The sequence below is a fragment of the Indicator indicator genome, chromosome 1, assembly GCF_027791375.1.
Source record: "Indicator indicator isolate 239-I01 chromosome 1, UM_Iind_1.1, whole genome shotgun sequence".
Taxonomy (NCBI): Eukaryota; Metazoa; Chordata; class Aves; order Piciformes; family Indicatoridae; genus Indicator; species Indicator indicator.
The window spans coordinates 81,528,897-81,551,885 of NC_072010.1; positions in this window are offsets into that span (position 1 = coordinate 81,528,897).

Consider the following 22,989-nt stretch of genomic DNA (forward strand, 5'->3'; position numbering starts at 1 on the left):
ACTGAATCTTTCTTTCAGAAGGAAGATCTGAGAAAAAGCAAGTCTGGTTTGCCATTGCCCCATAGTAAAGCTGTTAACCATCTTTAGGGAATGAGGGCACTGAGGGCTCAGCTGAAAACAAGAACTGGTCCCCTTGTAACCCCAGCAAGGACCTAAAAGTTCTCTCAGAGGAAGTCCTCAACCATTTGCCTCACTCCTAGATGTCTACTCCAAAACATTGTTGAGGAAGGTGCACCAAGTGGGTGCAAAATCACAGTTTCAGGTGGCCCTTTCCCTTTTTTTGCCCTGGGCTACTGTGAAGGTCTGCTGCTTTTTACTGGATGACAGTCTTTCCTGAAAGGCATTTAATAGTGAACAGAGATGAGAAGTGATGTGTTTCAGTCTCGAATTTCAGTGTCCTCAGTTAATGTTGCTCCAAAAGCAGGCCCAGCTGTGCCCCACCTCCTTGTACAAACCTTCTTCCATGCAGATACAGAGACAATGCAGAGGAGGTGTCCCAAAAGCAAATGAAAAAATGCTGCAGTGAATGCACTGTTGCTGTGCAGGCACAAAGGCTGAAGGTTGCAGTGTTGTCAAACACGTGGGTGTTTCAGTGTTTTGGCACAGGAAATGCATGCTCTCTCTCTTACGGTTTTCTGTTGGAAAGATGTTTGATTTCCTCCTGAAACTGTTCTGATACCAAGTGGTGGTTACCTGCGAAAGCCTCATTCATAAACTGTGGGTGGGTAATCAAGATCAGGGGGAGACCTGTTTTCCCCCATTAGGGAGAAGGCTCTTACAGTTCAGCTTTGTTCTGGATTAAACAAGAGCAACAGTGCACATGTGGTCTTCATTAGTGACGCTCCTTTGAAATGTCTCCAAGACCTAGGGATGTAACTTTAGCACACAAAGGGGTGGGGGAGAAAGGAAGGGAGGAAGGGAAGGAGGGTTGAATGAGGCTGCTGGAGCCATCCCTCTGAAATACAAATATGGATAAACTTTTTCTTTTCTTTCCTTTTTTTCCTTCCCTTTCTTTCTTGTTCTTTTTTTTTTTTTTTCCTTTTTTATTTTTCCCAACAGGCATAGAATTGTTCTTAACCTTCTGAACTGGGAAAATACATTGTTAAAAAATGTATTGCTGCTCTTCTGTCAAAACAAACCCAAAATGAATAATCTCTTATAAATTACAAGCATTAAATGACAGAGTGGAAGAGTTATCACTTAATTGTTCTTGATGCATATGTGCTTGCATGTACACTTTTGTGATTGCACAAAGTCTGTGAGCCTCCAGCAGCCCAGAGTTTTAAAAATGCTTTTGAAGGGGTGGTTAGAGAGCAAGCAGGAGAGAGGGGACTGAGCTGGCAAGCTTCATGAAGTAATGGATGTTGATTCCTGCTCATTAGGAACCATGTCACAGAACTGCAGCCTGATCAGCATACCTTACCTCCAGTCACCTGGTGCTTCCTCATGCTTTAAAACTGTACACCTCTTCTCCTTCCTGGGAACACTAATGAAGAAGGAAGTCATTTGGAAAAAGCCATACTAACTCTGTATGTATTATTTTTCTGTGATTGCATCCTTCAAATAATAGTAATTGGATTTCAAATCCCTTAAATTCACAGCTGCATGGCTTTCTTTACCAGAAATCAATTAGAAATTGATGAAAACTAAAGAAAATAACTGACAGCAAATGCAAAGTGTGTCAATTAAACCCAGAGGCAATCTAGATTCCTTTCCTGCAGCCTGTGGGAAATGAGAATATTTCATGGCACTGAGAAAATTATAGCCACATTTCTGGGAGTGAAAGATTGCTGAAGCATACCTTTCACTCCTCAGTGGATTTGGGACCACCAATGTGTTCATCTGGCCAGAATCTGTCTCTCTCTCTGCCTCCCCAGGTAGGCCAAATTTCCCCAGGTAATGGACATCCATGTGAGAGGGACTACAACCCTCCCAAACCAGGTGAAATAAAAAAATGCTGACATGGGAGAGGCTCAGTCTGCATAGGTGTAGGAAGGAAACAGCCCAGACCTGCATTATAAATTGTTGTCCTTTCACAGCAGGGCCTAAGGAGACCATCAGATCAGTCTATGGGAAATATCTCTGTGCAGTCCTCATCAGAACTGCTGGAACAGCTATTTCTGCTCACCTGAAAGCCACTGCTGATGTCTGCAGGACAGTGGTTAGCAGTTGCAAATAGGGGTTAATACCTGCTCTTCTGCACACTCAGTCTTCAGAAAGTGTTTAGTCTTTGTTGCCTTTTTGTCCATCCTTTCCCTTCTACTGATGTTAAATTATACAATACACCCAGGGTGCACACAGTGGTATAGCCACAAGCAGAGCAGACACTGTTTAACAAATAAAGCTTGTACAAAAGAATGAATGCTTTACAGAGATACAATTTGCATTACACACACACACAGACACGTGCACACACAATGTTAGGGGTTGTAAGGGACTTCAAAAGATCATCAAGTCCAACCCCACCTGCCAGAGCAGGACCTTAACTGAACAACACTTTTCACCTTGCCTACATAAGGATTTGCAATTATCATCATTACGAGGCTACATAACATCACTTAGTTCAGTGTACCAAAATGTCAGGGTCCTGGGTTAAATCAGGCAACATCAAAGTGGATCTCTTGCAAACACTGCTCTGGTCCATTTGTGTCTTCCCCCACTGTGTACAGAGCATGACATGGACAGCCCTCTGCTCCTCCTTGAAAACAGGGCAGAAGGGCTCCAGTACTTGGGCAGGATTGACTGTGAAACAATCTTGTGAAATGTCAGAACTTGCCAAGAAGGATGTAGGGGTGAATACTACAAGTTCACAATATATTAATCCAGGAAAAAATACTTTTTTAGCCCTCATTAAGCACAAGTGTTCACAGGCTAAGTATTAAGATGTGGGAGTCACTTCCTCTTGTTTCTGTACATGGTAATAAAACACAGGAAGATATTGTTCTCCCTGTGACCCACAAACTATTATCTGTAGAATGAAATATTGAAAACTCCCTAAACTTTCAGGTGGGCAGATAACTTGCTTTAAGTTATAAAAAACATGGTTAGAAGAATGGGTGTAGTGTTTTGAAGCATGATTATGACTGATCACATATTTTAAGAAATCAGTGTACAAAAAGCCTCACTCTAATCTCCCAGCAGGTTCACAGACATGCAGCTCTCTCACTTGATAACCAGGGAGTTCAGAATCAGACCCAAGACAGTAATTTTTCTACTATTTGGTATGCTTGTAGTGGCTACAAAAAGGGAGTATACACCTTTTGTCTCTGTGCTTCTACAGACATGTTTCCCATGTATTTACTGCACTCTCCATTCACAGGTTTTTCTAAAAGCCTGGGATCACTCCTGCTCCTGTAGCTCTTTAAATACTCGTTCATGACAAACAAAGCAGCCCTGAACAACACAGGGTTGCCATTTCTTGCTTCTTATCTCACCTTCCCCAGCCTAATCCTCTTAAAATGTGATTGGCTTCAATAGACACATCCCTGATTAATGCCACTCTTAATAAGATCAAATCAAGACTATAACTCATGTGGTTCTATTGAAAGACACAAAAAATAGTTGAAAATAGCCAACTGAAATCTTCCATTCAATAACAGAAATAGAAATCTTTTGATTCTAAGTTGCCATAAAGATTGGCTTAGAAAAATGTCCATTACCAAATAGGAAAAATGATTTAGTTATCAGTACACACCTGAAAGTCAGTAGGGAAATCAATACAAGTTCAACATGTATGATGTTCTTTTGTTTCAGACCAGGTCACTAAAGGCCACAGATACAATTGCAAGTTCACACTGGCGGTGCGGTCACAGACTCACTCCACTTACTCATTTTCGGTGCCAGTTAAAATGTGCCATATAGAGCAGTGCTGTCTTCATCTGTGCTTTTAGAACTCTTGCTGTCCTGGGAGACCAAGTATCCTACTCCCTAAGGCACACGGGTTCCTATGAAAAGCCTATGCATTTGCCAGAGCCTCCTGATGCAAAAGCAAAGAGGTTTGGTAAGAAACATGTTGGAAAAACCTAAAATTCAGACCATAGGGCACAATAAAGTAGTTCAGCATTTCAATCTTTCCTGTTGCATAGAAAATAATCCAGGTAAAAAGGAAAACATGCTCTGAAAATGGTTCCAACAGCAAGACTTTAAGAGCTGAAGCTCATATATTGATCACAAAAGTTCATAAAAGTAAATCTGTCAATGTTGTTGCAGACTGTGCTGGCCACAAGACAGCTCTTTTTTTTCCACATTTAATGAGGATTATATCTGTAACATATAGAGGTATACGTTGGATTAGTATGCACTGAGTGATGAATCACGTATTTCAGAAGACCACATATTTTTTGAGATATGTCTGTGGTTTTTTCTGTATAAGTATATCAATGATGTCATTTCTTCCCTATGTTATTTTGAATATTTCTGTTGCCTGTAGGGACAAGAAATTGCAGATGCAAGCAGAGATAATTTTTTTTCTGAGTTAAATAAACATTTTCTACCGGTTTGAAGTTTGGTTTCAAGTTTCAAGTTCAAACTGGTTCTTATGTTATCCATATGTTTGTTCACTCTTAAAAATAAAATCTTTCTATAAACCCATGTAAGTTTTCCTTAAGAAAATGTTATGGTTGGTCATGTGACCCCTGTTTTCACACATCAAATTGAAGGTACTTCAGAAAGTAAGAGCTTAGCACTTTCTAAAACATCAGCAAGTGATTGTGTCACAAGTGGGAAATCTGAATGTTATTAAACACTATACAAAAATTATTTCTTCCTTCTCTCATGGGGTTGTTCATAGTAGAAACACAAAATTGTTACTTTCTCCAGGCATTTTGGAGGCATTCATTTTTACTACATGGTTCATGATATGCCTAACATATATTTGGTGCTTATTAACCTAAGAAAAATACTGTCTCTATTAAGCATTTTGACTCACACTGATAGACAAACTGATACAAAAGAGCCTGGAATTATTTACAATAAGCTGCAACTATCAAATAAATGTTTGGACCTTACCATCCCATTCATGAAAATAGGAATAACATATCTACCACATTCATTGAGGGAGTTTCTCTTCCCCCTCTACTCTGCCCTAGTGAGAGCACATCAGGAGTATTGTGTCCAGTACTGGGCTCCCCAGTTCAAGAGAGATGGGGAACTATTGGAGAGAGTCCAATGGAGGGCTACAAGGATGACTAGGGGACTGGGACATCCCTCTCATGAGGAAAGGCTGAGACACCTGGGGCTGTTTAGCCTGGAGAAGACCAAGAGGAGATATTATTAAAGTTTACAAATATCTGGATGGTAGATGTCAAGAAGAAGTGGCCAATCTCCGTTCAGTGATGCCCTGTGATAGGACAAGGTACAATGAATACAAACTGTAACGCAGGAAGTTCCACCTCAACTTAAGGAGAAACTTCTTAACTGTAAGCATGACAGAGCACTGGAACAGGCCACCCAGAGAGGTTGTCGAGTCTCCTTACCTTGACACTTTCAAAACCAGCCTGGACACACTCCTGTGCAGCCTGCTCTACGTGAACCTGCTTTGACAGGACTGTATTGTCCTCAGACGTACCTTCCAATCCCTACTATCCCATGATTCTGTGATTCTGTGACTGTAATAAAAATACACTTATTTACAAGAAACATATAATGCTCAGTTTCCTGGAAGACAGCAGGAATCAAACAGCAAGAAACCTTCTCTTTCCTCACTGTGCAAAGGTCCTTTTGCAGTCAGTGCTTTGTCCAAAATCTCTCTGCATCTTTCTCCCAGGTGGTGTTTTCTGTGTGCAGTGTTGCTGCCTTCTCTCTCTAACATGTCTGCTGCTTCACTTTCCTTCCTTTCCTTTTACTCATGAATCATCATGCAACAACATCCACCAAAACACCATATGCTGTGTAGATGTCTCTGCTTTGGACTGTGTGTTCCTGTGTTGTGGAGAAGAGTTTCTGCTTCTTTGTTCACAATTTTGTAAGTTGTTCTTAAAGGGTAAGGGCTTCACCTTTCCACTTGCATTTTACTGAGGTTTAGCACAAACTCGCAACCAGAATCTTGAAAATACCCACTTCATGAGTTTTGGCATCCCTAGGCAAGCAAATAGAATAGCAGGCTGTTTTCTTACCCTACCTGAACCCCTAGCTGAACTGCAATTACTGTTTATTGTGACAACAAACTGCAAAGCACAAGATTATTTTGTCATAATTGGAAGCTCAAAAAGTAGAGGAACTCTGGCATGGTGACTTTCTCAAGATGCTGCTCACATCAGTAGGCTGGATATATGGAATTACATTTTGCATCTCTTCTAATTACTGTTGTGTGCTGTCTTGCAAAACAACAAATAAGACATTGCTCTCTTGCTGGCTACATTTTACTCAACTGGCCATCACCGTTTGACATCATAAAAAAATAACTCTAGACAACCAGAAGCTACACTGGATAAGTTTTTATTTATTAAAATTATTTTAATTTTAATAATTTAAATTTAAATTATTTTTATTTTTTTAATTTTACTTAGTGAAAAAGACTATTCTGAATGTTCTAGAAGTTCCATTTTGGTGACAACTGCGCATATATAAGCAACAGTAGTTTTTGCTTACAGCTTGTACCTTTCAGGAAAATATTTCTTTCCTTCCCATTTCTCTCTCTCATTAAAGAGCACCTGAAGACTGAAGACAAGATGGCTATAATATTCGACAGGAAGCTGTGTCAGTCTCCTTTTAACGAACTGTGCAGGCTCCTTTGTGGTAAGATGATTGCAATTATGTGAAAGTCAAGCTTCAGTGAATTCTCAGCCCTTCTAAATCAGGTAATGATCCAACTTTCCAGGTAGTCATTTTCTGATGCCTGATAAATAAAATAAAAGCTCCTATGAGTGCTGATGGCTGGTTGTACAGCAGTATGTTCAGCATCCCATATATATTGCCTTTCCCCAGAAATCTAGCAAATGATGTCACTGGCAGAAACATTTGTTAGAATACCAAAGAGCAAACAAATGGTGCTTAATAATCATAGAAGACAGATTTTATGTCTGAAATTGATAGCATACACACAAGAAACCTGATTTCAGACGTTACACCTATGGAGTGAGAGGAAGAGAAGTGTAACATATCATACCCAGTCAAACCAGCTCTGAATTAGATTGAATGGTTACAAGTGAGTATTTGGAAGCACAGATTTTTTTTTTTTGGTGGAATTGGAACAAAATGTTTGCAACAAAAGATGCAAAATTGCAGGGAAAAGGTAAACCTGAAAGCAGAAATAAAAAGATACAACATAAGTGAAGATTCATTTGGTGATGTGAAACTTTAAAGAGCAGCTGAGTAAATAACATAAGATGATTCTAAATGTTCTTCCTCATATTGTAATCACTTAAGGTTTAATACCAACCAGAAAGGAAAGAAGCAGCTTTAATATAACTTACAGGAACGTAATGTAGAATATGTTCAGACTTAGTCTAAAATATTGAATACATCTTTATGAAAGACTCAGTGTTTGTGTTACAAGATGCCTCAGCTCATATTTAGAAGTGCTGAGAGCTTCCAAGCATTTTCAGTGCGATTCTGGGCCTTGACAGCCTGTGTCTATGAATAACTGCAGCTGTGGCTACCTTGTGAGTATTTTTATGAAAATACACTCATTGAAGGCCATTTCAACCCAAGGGATAAATTCCCAAAATAAAACTAATTAGGCTAGCCCAGTAAATCAGAGTTCTTGAGACTTGTAGAGGTTTTAGAGTCAAGATTCTGAGATGTTTTCACAATTTAAATATTGCTTGCCCTCATTAAATGTGTAGCAGATAAAAAATAGCCACGACCACAGTAGCTGAGGAATTCCGAGCTCCAAAACATGCTCCAGGCTACATTGTATCCGCTCTTGTTTCCAACATCTAGGGACACTAGTATCTCTGCACACAGGACAGCCACAGATCAGCAGCAAGAGCTGGAACACTTAGCAAGAGTGGTTGCCAGAATCCCCTGTGGTGCCAAGCAACCTTACAGAAAACGTGCCTGTGTTAGAGGGAGCCTGCTGGGCTACACCTGTTGCACCAGTACAACCAGTCTCTGTTACCAGGGGCCCCGGAGCCCACTCATTTATAGTGAGTGAGTGGAAGAAAACAAAGCAAATTATGCACAAACCAAAAGAAACGGGAAAGTGCTAAAATGTGTTTTGTGTACCCTTATAAGCAGCAATGAAGGGAGGACAGGGACCTTGTGTCTGTAAGAGACATAAGTACTCAGGGACTCTGCAAGAAAAACATTATATACAACCTCCTGAAAAGGAGATGTGGGAAAAGTAAAAAAACAGTAGTCATATTGCTTTCCCATTTGGAAGTAGACCAAGGGAAATAAATGCAGCAAGTATATTCAAGCAAGCAACAGCTCTCCCTTCTTGTTTTCCACTTGGAGGGAAACCCAGAGTGACCTGGTATGCACAGAGCATCCTTAATCTTTCTCTGGTCTTGCATTCAATGGACAGACAAAGCTGCATCAGGATGAATTGGCTTCACACTGGTCAGAATTTGTTTGGTTCCAAATACACTGTGTTCACCATTCACTTTTGAGGGGTTGTGCTGGTGCACCCGTTCTGTCGCTGACTCTTTTCCTAGTAGAAGTATTTCTTCTGTGCTGTGATTACTGTTCCTTAGTTACTACTGTCTGTCTGTGATAACCAGATGAAAAATGACCTTTTACTCTCAAGTCAGTTTTCAGCTGGGCAGTTTCATAGAATCATAGAATAATAGAATCATAGAATGGTTTGGGTCAGACAGGACCACCAAAAGTCATCCAGTCCAACCCTCTTGCAGTGAGCAGGGACATCCTCCATTACATCAGGTTACCCAGAGCCCTGTCAAGCCTGACCTAGAATATCTTCAAGAACGGGGCCTCAGCTATCTCCCTGGGCAACTTGTTCCAATGGTACCCTCATGGTTTGTTTTGTGAGTTCATGTACAGAGCCAGCACAAGAGAAAAGCGTTGGAAAGGCCAGACTGGAAGGCAAGGGAAAATCCATGGCTGCTTCTTTTGACTGCAGTACTGTTTTACATCTGCTTAAAATTTTCATCAAGGAGCAGCCTGGCCCTTATGTTGTGGTTTCCTTAGCTATGTAGTGTATCTAATGGTCCTGAAACAGGTAAATGTACCCTGCCTTCAAATTGTCCTTTTTTCTCTACATGGTCCCACCTTAGTCTTCACAACAGATGTCAGGCTCACTGGATCTTCCATAAGTCAATCCAGTTTTTTACCTCAGCACAAATTTGCCAGGTGGACTGTTGGGTTGAAAGAGAGCTCTAGCAAACTGTCTTCACTCACAAATGACCTGACCAGATTCACAGGACAAGGGAAGTAGCAGGACCATTAAAACAAAAGTGGGATTTGCCAGTTTTGACAGTGGGAGCTGAAGTTCAGTTCACAGTCTTTCCTGAAAGTCTTAGATAACCCATGTAAAGTAACAATACTCGTAAGTATCTAAAATTTAACCACTGCTTCCAGTTTGAATCAAGAATCTGACTTGACTTTCAACAGGAAGTGGCCTTCTCATCAGGTTTCACAAACAGGCTCACATTTTCCTGTGTACTCTTTGAGTCCTGCTTTCTTATTCTTGGTTGCACAGTGGTAAATAGTCATCCCTTTACCCAGGTGACTTTGAGTCTTGTCTGAAAACCTGAGAGTCAATTGCTTTCTAGTGGAAGATGATGAACTAGAAGGTAAGACCTTCCAGTTCCCATGGAAGTATCATTGTTGCAAAAAGTCTTTCTTGTCCCCATGCTACTCCCAGAAAAACCTTGAATGTCTTGAGTTACCTGGTCTACAGCTTGCAGGAAGGTATCCATCCAAGGCCAAGGGTCAGCTTTAACCCCAGCTGACACTGCATTGGCTCATTCCATCAGATCCTAGCTTTAGTGTTTCTGTACAGAAATGCCATACAACATCCCTGCTCTGTTTCATTACACAAAAGTATTACAGAATCCATGAGATTTTGAGCCTTGAGAAAAAAAGAATGAGCCTACTTTTTAGCAGTTTGGTGAAACTGTTCTATTGTGTTTTGCTGGAATTCCTCTACTTGTTGACATCCACCAATGATAAATTACAGAGGATTAATGTTAACGGAGAGTTTTCTCCACAGCAGCACAGGCTACATGAGCTGAACTAAGCTTACACTGGCTTTTGACATCAATTTCCCATGATCTATCCATGAAATAGCAAAACATTCAAGGCACTTAGTGGCTCAAGTTGAGCAAATCCAAAAGCTCAGCTAAAACTGTACAGTGAGAACTGCAGCTAACATCATGGTTTCAGCAGAAAGGAATTTTTGCAGCAGAGGGTAATACCTCTGTCTCTGCAGGGGAGAGCTCTCCTGGGGATAGCACACAGACTGTGTAATTAACTTCCTCAGGAACTTACAACTGGCCAGAGCAAAGCATGGTTTTTTTGGGTTTTTTTACTTTGCTTTACTCTAAGGAAAACACATATCACCATGAAAAGGCAGGAAAAGAAAAAACCACAGTAAAAGCCTAACTACCTTACTAGGCCAAATCAGCATACCAAAACGTAACAGCTCCCCCAAAGACGAATGGGCTGCACATCACAGATAGCAGCAGCACCAAAGGGGCAAGTGTAAGGACTTTAACATTACAGAGATAAAAGAGAAGCAAGAAAACCTCATGTAGCACCTCTGCATTGCAATATGCCTTCAGTACCAGATGTGAAGGGTTGCAAATCTGCATGTGTGTGAGATTTTCACACACTGAAAGAATCCAAGGCACACAGTAAGTCGATGAGCCACTCTATTTGCCTTGAAAAGAGGAGCTTTGAAATGGTCACCTTTGTTTACCCATGGATGATGAGGAAATTTCTCCTCTGAATACAAAAAAATATTAACAATAAAATTTTAAAAATTAAAAATTTGCCAAATTAATGAATGAATGGCTGCATGAGGGGACTGGGAATTTGCATATGAACTCCTTGGGAAGATTTGTGTTAGACTGGGCAAGAGTAAGTAAAAAAGAAATGCCCACTTTGATTTGCTATTGGAAAACAGAGGTTTTTCCCTTTTGAGTTTTCCAGGGTTTTTTTTTCAGTGCTGCCTCTGTGTACAAGAGTTTCTTGCTTTTTATTGGACAGGTGTTGACTTTTGCTAATGGATCTGTATAGCCACACTCTCTGTCAACACATCAGTATTGCTCAGTGTTTCAAGAAACAGACTGAGACTTGGAGCCACTTTCAGAGACATTTTAATTTGAACCTCCGACTGCTTTTAAGAAGCTATAGCTAAAAGCTCCCTTCCAAGACACTGGAATGTGAAGTATGTGGGAAATGTTATCTTATTGGCCTCATGTCTGCAGTGATTGTGAAACAGTTTCATTATTCTGGGAAAAAACAACTATGATTCCAGGCAAAGAGAGATTCATGTAAACTTGTTGAACCTTTAGGGAATACAAATAACACAGAACCTGAAGAAAATCTTTATTGCTCCATCCCACAAGGATAGGATCAGTGTGAAGGATTGCCATTTATAAACACTTTGCATCAAAACCTACACTTGGAAGAAAAACCTATATCTAGTACAAATCCTTGGATCTAATTCATCTTTGGTTCATTTGTTCTCAATATGGTCTATCTTCCCAGGACGTAACACACTTGTGTGTAACACATTGTAGTGTGTCACATACTCAGGTGAGAGAGTAGAATCAGATGTTGAGACATGGTGGCCACATTTTTCTTACACTGTATTCCCTGGAGGAGAAATGGGATGGTATTTACCATATGTGGTAGGTGTGTACAGTACAACCTCATCTCTTTACTCAGACTGGTCAGAATACATAGAAACTCTTATGCAGCCTATGGACCTTTCCAAGAAATTTAGTACAGTCCTGCACACACTTACAGTTAGAAATTCAGTTCTGTCTGCTTTTCAGGTCTTTGTTTCAGCCACTTCTAGGTGGCCTCAGAGAATGGTATAGTAGGTACTTCTACTCTGCATCAGGCAGTGCTTATGAAGGGATACTAGCTGTGGAGGTAGGTCTGACAGTTACCATACTTCTGACTGGGTACTCTCAGTATATTTCATCACAGAAGCAGATTTTCCTGACACTCAATCAAATATTTCTGTACCGGTATTTCTTTTTCAGGACAGATGTAAAGCAAATAATCAGTGAGATCTGTTGTTCAGAGAACTAACATGGCTCTTAAATGAAATGAACTTGTCTCTGTGCTTAAGTTTAAAGTTCTCTTAATATTTGCACAGTAAAGTAAAAGCTATGTTATGCTATGGAGCTGTTTCCATTTCAGTAGTCTGATTTTCTCAGCAGTGTTAGGACATAATTTGGGAAGTTTCCCAAATGATTTGGGAATTTTCCCAAATGATTTGGGATTTTTCCCAAATTTGCCTTGAAAACCTTGTTGTGCTACATATCAGCTACACAATGTCAATACACAATGCATGACGTACATGCTGGTTACTGGCCAGTTGGCACTTAAAATGCATAGTTCAGGGAAAAGTAATTTTGGTGAGGGCTGACCACAGCTGGCTTAACATTAGACTGTTTTCAGGACTTAGTATTGTGAAGCGTCCAAAATTTTAAAGACCTACTTAACATTATTTTAAACTTTGTCTGACTCAACAGTTTCAGAAAACAAAGTAGAGATGAGGGATCCTAGCATGTCAAATTCTTGCATATATAACTCTGAGTATTTCATTTGCTTCTCAAATACATTTATTTTATACTCTGCCTGATTTTTGCACAATGATTTGAGCGTCATTCTTATTCTTGCCACAAAGTAAGTGCAGTAACTGAAATGCTTTCTTGAACAGATGTGACCATCACAAAATATAAATATTGCCAAATATTGCCTTCTGTCCTTTGAAAGACCATTAAAGGCTTTTCAGATTTTGCAAGCTTTATTTAGCATTGAAAAACAAGGAGCGAACCTAGAAGCAGTGGCAAAGTGCAACACTTTCTGACCTGGTTCTTTTTTATATTCTACACAAAGAAGATGTTGTTTAACACCACATTTACGTATCTAAAGATACCTGAGATTCCACAGGATTTTGATTTAGCAGTGTGATACAGCAAAGTACTGAAATCAGAATACAAGCACGATATACCAATTTCAATGTACAATTAGATCACAATACATGTGATTGCTGTTGCAGTCCCTCTACGCTCACTTTCGTGATGCAGGGTATTCTCAGTCACTGGGAAGAAATGCATGGGTTGAAGCCAGTTCAAGTGTGTTGCTTTCTTTGAAGTTCATTTTGTTGCTGAGCCATGTACACTCTTTTCTTCATATTGGTCTCACTCACTCAAGAAGACATTCACACTCTTGTTAACTCTGAGAAAATTCACTCGACTGATACTATTATACTCCAGCTCCCTCTGTGCTGAGAGAAGCTGTATGCGCAATAGCTGTGGTCACTCCCTACATTCTCCCCTTGAGCTTCATGAGCACATCACCTGCCCCTTGAGCCTTCTTCCATTGTTGGGGGTTGTGCATCAGTCCCAAGCATATGGGCATGGGCAGGGACACCCCACACTAGATCAGGCTGGCTAGAGCCTCATCCAGCCTGGCCTTAAACACCTCCAGGAATGAGGCTTCTACCACCTCCCTGAGAAACCTGTTCCAGTGTCTCACCATCATCATGGTGAAGAACTTCTTCCTAACATCCAAGCTGAATCTCCCCACTTCCAGCTTTATTCTATTCCCCCTAGTCCTGTCACTACCTGATATCTGAAAAAATCCTTCCCCAGCTTTCTTGTAGGCCCCCTTCAGATACTGGAAGGCCGCAATAAGGTCACCTCAGAGCCTTCTCTTCTCCAGACTGAACAGCCCCAACTCTTTCAGTCTCTCCTCATAGGAGAGGTGCTCCAGCCCTCTGATCATCCTGGTGGCCCTTCTCTGGACACGTTCCAGCATGTAACAGCTCTCTTGTAACAGGAGCTCTAGAACTAGACACAGTACTCCAGGTGGGATCTCACCAGAGTGGAGTAGAGGGGGAGAATCACCTTCCTTGACCTGTTGGCCACACTGGCCACAAGGTCCCTCTGGATGGCATCCCTTCTCTCCAGCATGTCTGCTGCACCACACAGCTTGGTGTCATCAGCAAACTTGCTGAGGGTGCACTCAGTGCCACTGTCCATGTCACCAACAAAGATGTTGAACAAGACTGGTCCCAGGACTGATCCCTGAGGGACTCTGCTTGTCACTGGCCTCCACTGGGACATGGAGCCATTGACAGCCACTCTTTGGGTGTGGCCATCAGGCCAGTTCTTTATCCATCTCGTGGCCCACCCATCAAACCCATGTGTCACCAGTTTGGAGACCAGGATGTGGTACGGGACAGTGTCGAAGGCTTTGCTCAGGTCTAGGTAAATGACATCTATTGCTCGCCCCTCATCGATTAATGTTGTGACCTGTTCATAGAGGGCCACCAGGTTTGTCAGGCAGGATTTGCCCCTGGTGAAGCCATGCTGGCTGTACCAAATCACCTCTTCACTATTCTGTCTCAGCAATGCCTCCAGGAGGATCTGCTCCATGATCTGGTTCTTCCTTCTTACCCTTCTTGAAAATGGGAGCTGTGTTTCCCCTTTTCCAGTCAGTGGGGACTTCACCAGACTGCCAGGACTTTTGGAACATAATAGAGAGGGGTTTAGCAACCTCATCTGCCAATTCTCTCAGTACCCGTGGATGTATCCCATCAGGTCCCATGGAGTTGAACACCTTCAGGTTCTTCAGGTGTTCACAAACCTGATCTTCACTTATGATGGGCAGTTCTTCCTTCTGGTCCCTGACATCTTTCATGACTCCAGGAGTGTGGCTGGAGACCACTCATCAGAGATTATCAGCAGTTGCTCCATAGACTACAGCTAGCACATACTTGAAATATCGTAATTGCTCTAGTACCATGAAACCAATTCCAAAATGAAGGGTCAGGCTTCACTTGAAAGTCATTTTAAAAGTTATTCCAGGAGATTGATTACAGAGAGAAAGAAGTTTTGAAAGGAAACACCCTCCGTCCCTGTCCAGAACATAAGCCTTTTTTTGTTTGTTTTTGCTTTTCCTAAGATGAAGTTGAGAAGAAAAGCAATTTCATGGAGTGCTTTTCCTTTCCCCCCTTCATTTTTCCATTTTTACCTAGCAAATGTGTCTAACATAATCATGACTTAGGAAAAACATGGTTGGACTTCACCAGTGCAGCATGCCCCATTTCCTGCAGCTAGCAGGGGGTATCAGGTTTCTAACCATGACTGAACAATGCCTGCTGCCTTTGGCTTCGGAGGGCTGAAATAAAATGCCTGGGCTCACTGTGCTGCTCTCTGCATTTTCAGAAAGATTGATTTATGCATCACAGCATCTCCTTATACATCCCAGTAACAGCAGAATCTTACTTTGGTGTGTGCTTATAGAGCAGCTTGCCCAGAGGAAAACCCTTAGAAAGGGGAGTAGTGCTAACCCCATGCTCTCACATTTCCTAAAGTTGGAACTGTTAGAATATTTGGAGTTTTATATCTAAAGCCAGAAGGAAATGCACAAATAAAGCATTTTGGTTTGGATCTCAGTGAATTAAAAGTTGTATTTATCTTGCCAAATAAAGCAAAAAACAGAAGATGGATGGAATACTGAAATGTCTTCCATACAAACAAACAAACAAACAAAAAAAACAACTTTGCTGTTTTTGAAAGGTGTTTGCAAGAAAGGCAAAGGAGCAGCAGGATTAAATTTAGAAAGCTATTGGACAGTAGTTGCATTCTTGCTCAGTAATTCAGTGATTTTTAGACTCCTTGTACAGGTCTTAAGGGAATAAGATTCAAGTTCATCCAAGTGGAGCCCAGTGACAAGCAGAGTCCCTCAAGGATCAGTCCTGGGACCAGTCTTGTTCAACATCTTTGTCGGTGACATGGACAGTGGCACTGAGTGCACCCTCAGCAAGTTTGCTGATGACATCAAGCTGTGTGGTGCAACAAACATGCTGGAGAGAAGGGATGGCATCCAGAGGGACCTTGACAGGCTGGAGAGGTGGGCACAAGCCAACCTCATGAGGTTCAACAAGACCAAGTGCAAGGTCCTGCATCTGGGTCCTGCATCCTGTGCTTGGGCAATCCCAAGCACAAATACAGGCTGGGTAGAGATTGTCTTGAGAGCAGCCCTGAGGAGAGGGACTTGGGGGTGCTGGTGGATGAGAAGCTCAACATGAGCCATCAGTGTGCACTTGCAGCCCAGAAAGCCAATCACATCCTCGGCTGCATTAACAGAAGCACAGCCAGCAGGTCAAGGGAGGTGATTCTCCCTCTCTGCTCAGCTCTGGTGAGACCCCACCTGGAGTACTGCATCCACTTCTGGAGCCCCTATTACAAGAGGGATATGGACATGCTGGAATGTGTCCAGAGAAGGGCCACAATGATGATCAGAGGGTTGGAGCACCCGTCTGTGAAGACAGACTAATACAGTTGGGGCTATTCAGTCTGCAGAAGAGAAGGCTCCAAGGAGACCTTATTGTGGTCTTCCAGCATCTTAAGGGGGCCTACAAGTTGGGGAGGGACAGTTTAGGGTGTCAGGTAATGATAGGACTAGGGGGAATGGAACAAAAATAGAAATGGGCATATTCAGCTTGGATGTTAGTGTGTCGGTGTGAGCTGAAATTCCCACCCCACCAACAATAACCAGGCTAGCTCAGTCTGGAAGCAAATGAAAAGCTGTATTTACAAGCAGAGTCTAAAATCTACAGTGAAATGCAATGAATATGTACAAATATACAAAATTCACAACATTCACAAATATATACAATCAACAGAAAAAGCACAACCGATCTCCCTTTGCTTCCCCCCAAGGGAACCCTCCCAAAGGGGCCTCTCTCTCCCAGGATCTTCCCCCCCAGACCCCCCTGGACAGAGAAGCAGAGTTAGTTAAGCAGAAAGTTGTTAACTTAGCTGCCAAGGTCAGTGTATTATCTTCAGCCAGAAGAGAAGAAGAAACAGCAGCCAGACAGCCCAGCAACTGCCCCCACTGCAGAACGCAGAATGTGCAGAGTGCCCACTTTGTTTTGGGTAATAGTTCTTAAACATTTCTATCTATCCAATGGAAGTGTTTAGAACAATCAGTATTTTGCTTTCTTACACCCAATAGTGACTTATTTACATTCTTTCACTTTCTCTGTTCTGAACTTTGCAAGGGAAAATTAAAAAGACAGTTTCAAACCATCACAGTTAGGAAGAAGTTCTTCACCATGAGGGTGGTGAGACACTGGAACAGGTTGCCCAGGGAGGTGGTAGAAGCCCCATCCCCAGAGGTGTTTAAGGCCAGGCTGGATGTGGCTCTGAGCAACCTGATGTAGTGTGAGGTGTCCCTGCCCATGGCAGGGGGGCTGGAACTAGATGATCCTTGAGATCCCTTCCATCCCTAACAATTCTATGATTCTATGATTCTTCACCTGTGGCAGTTTGAATTTAAGTCTGTTACCTTCCAGAAAGGGGGATTTAACCACCAAACTTTAGGATATATGCTGATTTGATTCCTTTCTATTGCAGTGGGTTTTGTCTGATCGTATTTAGGCTTTTCATCCAAAAGCAAGTGAGAGTAACACCTTAGGCTACTGGCAGGAGTCTTAAGGTGATGTGACTACAGATATGAGGAAGCTCCAGGCCCTAGGCTGCATGGGTCCCCAGTTCTCACTGGAGAACTGTCCAAGGCATGAGACATCAGACTTCTAGCTCCCAGTCAGCTGTGGTACTGTAACTATAAGACAGCAAAAGTTGGTACACACATCTTTACCCAGCTGAATAGTTCAGAGGTGTGATTTTAAAGACAGAAAAAGGATTTAAATCCGTTTTTCCTAGATGAAGAATGAGTTGATCCAAAGAGACATTCAACCATTTTGTTCCTTTTGACTGATTTTTAATAGCCAAAAGTCATGAACCTTTGATTCACAACTTTTCAGGAAAACATATCTTTCAGTAAATTATTGAAAAAAGAGCAGTTTCCTTCAGCTCTATGTGTTGTACTGATACACAAAATCACACTGCACAATGCATTAGAGCAGAATATCCAGTGGTTCAAGAAACGATGATGGAGAAGAGAACCGTGACAGCAGCTGTTTTGTAAGTTTCTCCTCAATAAAAATTAACACATAATACAATAAGGGGGGTGTGTATATATATATATATATATATATGTGTGTGTGTATATGTGTATATATATATGTATATATATATCTCCTGCTTAATTTTCATATCCTGGCTATACAGTGGTCTTCCCCAAAACCCAAATATTATTCTTCTTCTATATTGTCATGAAGTTAATTTGGGAATAGGGCAATTCTCCCACTTCAGTGCTTCCATCTGTTTCTGATTTACCAGTTTCACGTATTATGAAAACACGCCAGACAGCAGCTCTGTCCAATATGTTTCATGTTCACAGTATATACATGAAAGATGGTTTAGTATCAGTAATTAAGCATTTACTGGGCTTCATTTTAGCTCAATATTTCTTCTGTGGAAAGCTCTAGCTCCTGAACAATGTCACAGTGACTGCAGCCTGCATGTGGCATAATTCCATTTCAGCCCCCATTGGAGCGTGCCAGTAAATCACTAAATGCTAAAATCCTGATTAATAGAAAACAGTCTTATTTACATGCTTATGTTCCTAGAGGTTCCAAAAAATATCTAGATTGCATCATGCTTTATCTTGTCCACATATTTAGTCAAAGGCAGCCTCTACTTCTAGGAGCTTATACTCAACGCAGACAAGAGATGCAATAGAGAAGGCTACAGCATGCTGGACAGGGAGAGGCCAGGCAACGGATTTTCCCCAATAAGAAGGAAGTCTGTTGCACAGCCTCAATCCCAACTCATTGCTTTAATGACAGAAACACCCAGGTGCCTATCAACATTTCCAGCTATACATTTTTTTTTTGCACACAGTAAGAGTTTAGGATTGGAGAAAATAAACAAAATTTTTAAAAAAGGAAATACCACAGGTGAAAAATGTGTCAATTGTTACATGATACACACAAAAGAATATGCTGTCTTCCATAGGACTGAGCAGAAACAGCAACCCAAATCATCACAGATAAAGGGAAAAAATTAGAAATCAGTGGATTTCTGTAGTCACTGGTCCTCAGAGCAGGAAGTTGTCTTGGTCTTACTGGTACTTTTCTGTTGTAGGTATAATGAAGCATCAGAATGAGGCAAAACAGTCTGTAAGGCACACTGTATCTATAGGGTTGTATGGAGAAGACGAGGAAATGCAACAAGGCAGGCTACACTGAAGAATTAAGATGAGAAAATAGAGATCTACTTAGGAGTGTACACTCCTCTGAAACTCCTTTAGGTTACAGTAATTATCCTCGTTTTAATTTATATGACTTTAGAGCACTGAGTATTACATGATATGGTGCAATGTTTCTGGTAGAATACCAAAATGCCCAGAATTAGATTGCACAGTGTACCTCATCTTCAGCTGATGAAAAACAAAAGCAAGCCGAAATCATCTAATGTTGAATTCTATATTTTTTTTTCTAAGTGAAATTGAGACATGAAAGAATTCTTCTGTTTCTTCTCCCCTAACAACCATCAATTATGGTGAATACCTTGAAAAGCCCTGGACAGCCCAGCAGGTCTACAAACCCATACTCAAATGCAACTGGTATTTGTCAAAGTGAGTACTGTAGTTATTAAAAGCATACAATCCCTGTAGATGTCTTACCCATATAAGGAATATTTTTATCTGACAGTGGCACACTAATAAATATTAGGATTATGCAGTCCTCCAAATTGCAAGAGATCACCTGAACAGCTCTGCTTGCCAGAACTTTACTCTCTGAAAGAAAATAATATTTAATGATACAAATGGTAGGCTTCTTCATCATGCAAGAGCCCAGTTCTGCAAAAGTAGCTGATGTGCATGCTTTAAAAAAAAGAAATTAAAAAATGTCTTTAAAAAATATTCATAAAATGCAGCAGACTAATTTGAATTCCAAATGGGAAACTTGTACTGGTCTGAGAAATGGAAATTTTATCTTTGTACGTGAGCTCCCCATTCAGCTGAGGTAGTCTAAGGTTCTTGAAGGTTCTCTTCCAGATCTGTATTTGTCCACCACTAGGAACAGCCCACTTTGTGGGGGCTCTGGATACTCACAAAAACCCACTGCAGTAAATATGCTTAGCAACTTTTTAAAATCAATTTACATTTTGCCTCTAGTGTAGAGAATCACATTGGCAGGTACGTTGTCACACTGGCAGATTTACTTACATAGAAAAAATACTTAAAAAACCAAAGCCCTCAGCATGCCTGCAGAAGGGCACAACGTGTCAGCATCAATTCACTGGGTCTCTTTTCTAGCGCATGTACATATTTTTGTTCAAACAAGCCTATTTATTTAGAAGTACCTAGTGACAAAGTAGGATAGAAAAGTAAAACTTTTAACATTGTGAATCAAATCAGCAGAAACATACCTTGTGTTTCAATGAAATATGGCTACAAGTGATTTTCTCCCAGCTGCACCTGTTCCTGTTGAATCCTGCTCCTAGCTGCTTCCTGTTGCCTCTCCATGGAATCCACCAGCCATCGTATTTGCCAGCTCCACTGCCATCAAAGGCTTTCTCAGCTGCTTCATTCAAAATGTTTGAAGTTATTTAAAAACCTTAAATAATAGAACTTAAAGTCATTTGGACTGCCATAGGCCAAAGCACCCCTCCACCATGACAGGTGGTGGCCTCCAGCTGAGGAGCAGCAAAAAACAAAAAAAAAAAGAGTATCAAAGGCAGTATAGCGAGAGGCAGAAGAAGAGGAGGATGTTTGCCCAGAGCTAAAGTTTCCACTCCTGCATTCAAAAGCATTTCATTCATTTTCCTGTCAGAAGTTCTGGACATAAATTATGACTGTAAGTCTCCCCTGTCACCTGGCATTTTTGTACTGGATGATTTTGGAAGAGTCTTCTGTTGCAGAATTTTCATTTTTTTAAACAAGCAAAAAGAAGTTCATAAAAATCAAAGTGAAATACTTCATTTTGGGGTGGTTGGATACAAATCAGAAAGTGTTTGTGATTTGAATGCCTCCAAAAGTTTGTTTGGTTTGGGGGAGGCTTGGGGTTTTTTTTGAGTTGACAGGAATACGCAAGCACATAGTAACTGTTTCCTGATGTTTTATGCCTTCTGTAGTCCATGGCTGTGGACTTCCTTTCTCTTGTGCTTTTGCCGAAATGATCCATTTCCTGTAATGTGCATAATGCCTTTCTGCACAAAATGTAGGATATATCTTGGAAGCCCTGTGATTCAGTGTGCATTGCAGAAGATGGAGTCAAGCCAGGGACTCTGCTCACAGTGTGAGAATGAATGAGATTTGGTACTACAGCTTCCTCAAGACAATGCACAGTCGTGATCTGTGGTGCAGTGTTGAAATGAATCAACACAAGCCATTGTGATGTATTGAATACACAAAATAAAACATCTCAATGAAGTCCAGATTTATTTTATTTTTTAATAATATTTTTCCCAAGAATTTTAGAATTTCCATCCTGAGGAATGTTCTGATATCTCTGGATTTTGTCCTGCTGCAAAATGAAATTAAGTATTAAGATGCCAGCAATTTCTATGGTAACTCTGTGGCTCTAAACATGCATAGCGTTTTTTGTGCTATATTGAAAAAGATTCATGGGTATAAATGCCAGGAGCCTTATGAGATATCCCAGTGATTACTATGTAAGTATACAGCAACTCCTACAGGGGTTATTTTATTCAGTATTATCAGAAAGAGGTTTTCTTATTTATATTTCTCTGTCTTAATTCCCATGTACTGTAATCCCAATTGTAAATACGATCCACCTAGTTATAACAAAACGCCTTTGTAGAGCACACATAGTCTTTGTTTCAGGGTCTGATGTTAGAGGAGTATAAAGGCTACATTCAAGGCACTCCAGTCTGCAGCTGGAAAAATGGCTGGAAAATTACTTCCTGGCCCACAGCCAGCACTAAGTTTGCTCAGGACATAATGCAATGCAGGACGTGCAAGACTCTGATCCCTATCTGTTTTTTACCTGAAATAGGGAAACCCTGCTAGTTCTCTATCTGCAATTTGTTACAAGTCATTTATTGACAGCCCAGCATGTAATGACCACAGGCAGGGTCCTCAGAGCACCCAAATGTTCATCCCAGGTCCGTACCTCCTCCTGATCCCTGTCACCAAGTCTGATCCAGATCTCAACTGATGGACCGCCAGCACATCCCAGCCCTGGTCCATCCCCAGGGAGACAGCTGATGCCTGGGGCTGAGGGCTGCCCTATTGCCCTGAGAGCTGAATCCATTTCACCTTGTTGTAGCCCAAAGAAAAGAAAAAATTATTGATTCTGAAACAAAATATATATTTCCAAGGAGAAATGGGGCAAAACAGAAAAAGAGAGGAGAGGTTTCATCCTAATATATCCACTTGGTTTGTGGGAGCTTATGTTTGAATCAGATAGTGGAGAATACTATAAACACTCTGCAAATAGCTGGTCCTGGAAATAGTAACACTGACTTTTCTTAGCATGGAGGATAAATTCTGTAGAGTAGAAAAGGCAAGCTTCACCACCTGCTTCCTGAAAGCTCCCAGAAGAGAGGCTGGTCTTGGCCTCCATCTCCTCCGCAGAGTGAGGCACCAGCAGCTGGGGCACCAACACAAAAGACTTGATGGCCCCTAAGTGATTTGTGACTAACACATGAAAAGGCCTGTGAGGAAAGCAGGTGTGACTTCTGATTCTCACTCTGCAAGCACTGGAGACATAGGGCCCAATTCAGTCCCAGCATGGGAAGTAGGGTGTTGACACCTTCTTTGAGTTGGGATAGGCTTTGCTGGTTGACTGAGGCTATTCCTTCTGGGTCACACTCAGCAGTTCCTCTGGAATATCGCCCCTGAAGGCAGGTATGCCAGCAACAGGCAGGCCTTTGCTTATAAGGCCCTTGGTGACTCTCATGCTCCCACTGGGATGCAGGGATGTGCCTTGACATTTTCCAATCTGAACACCTCCCC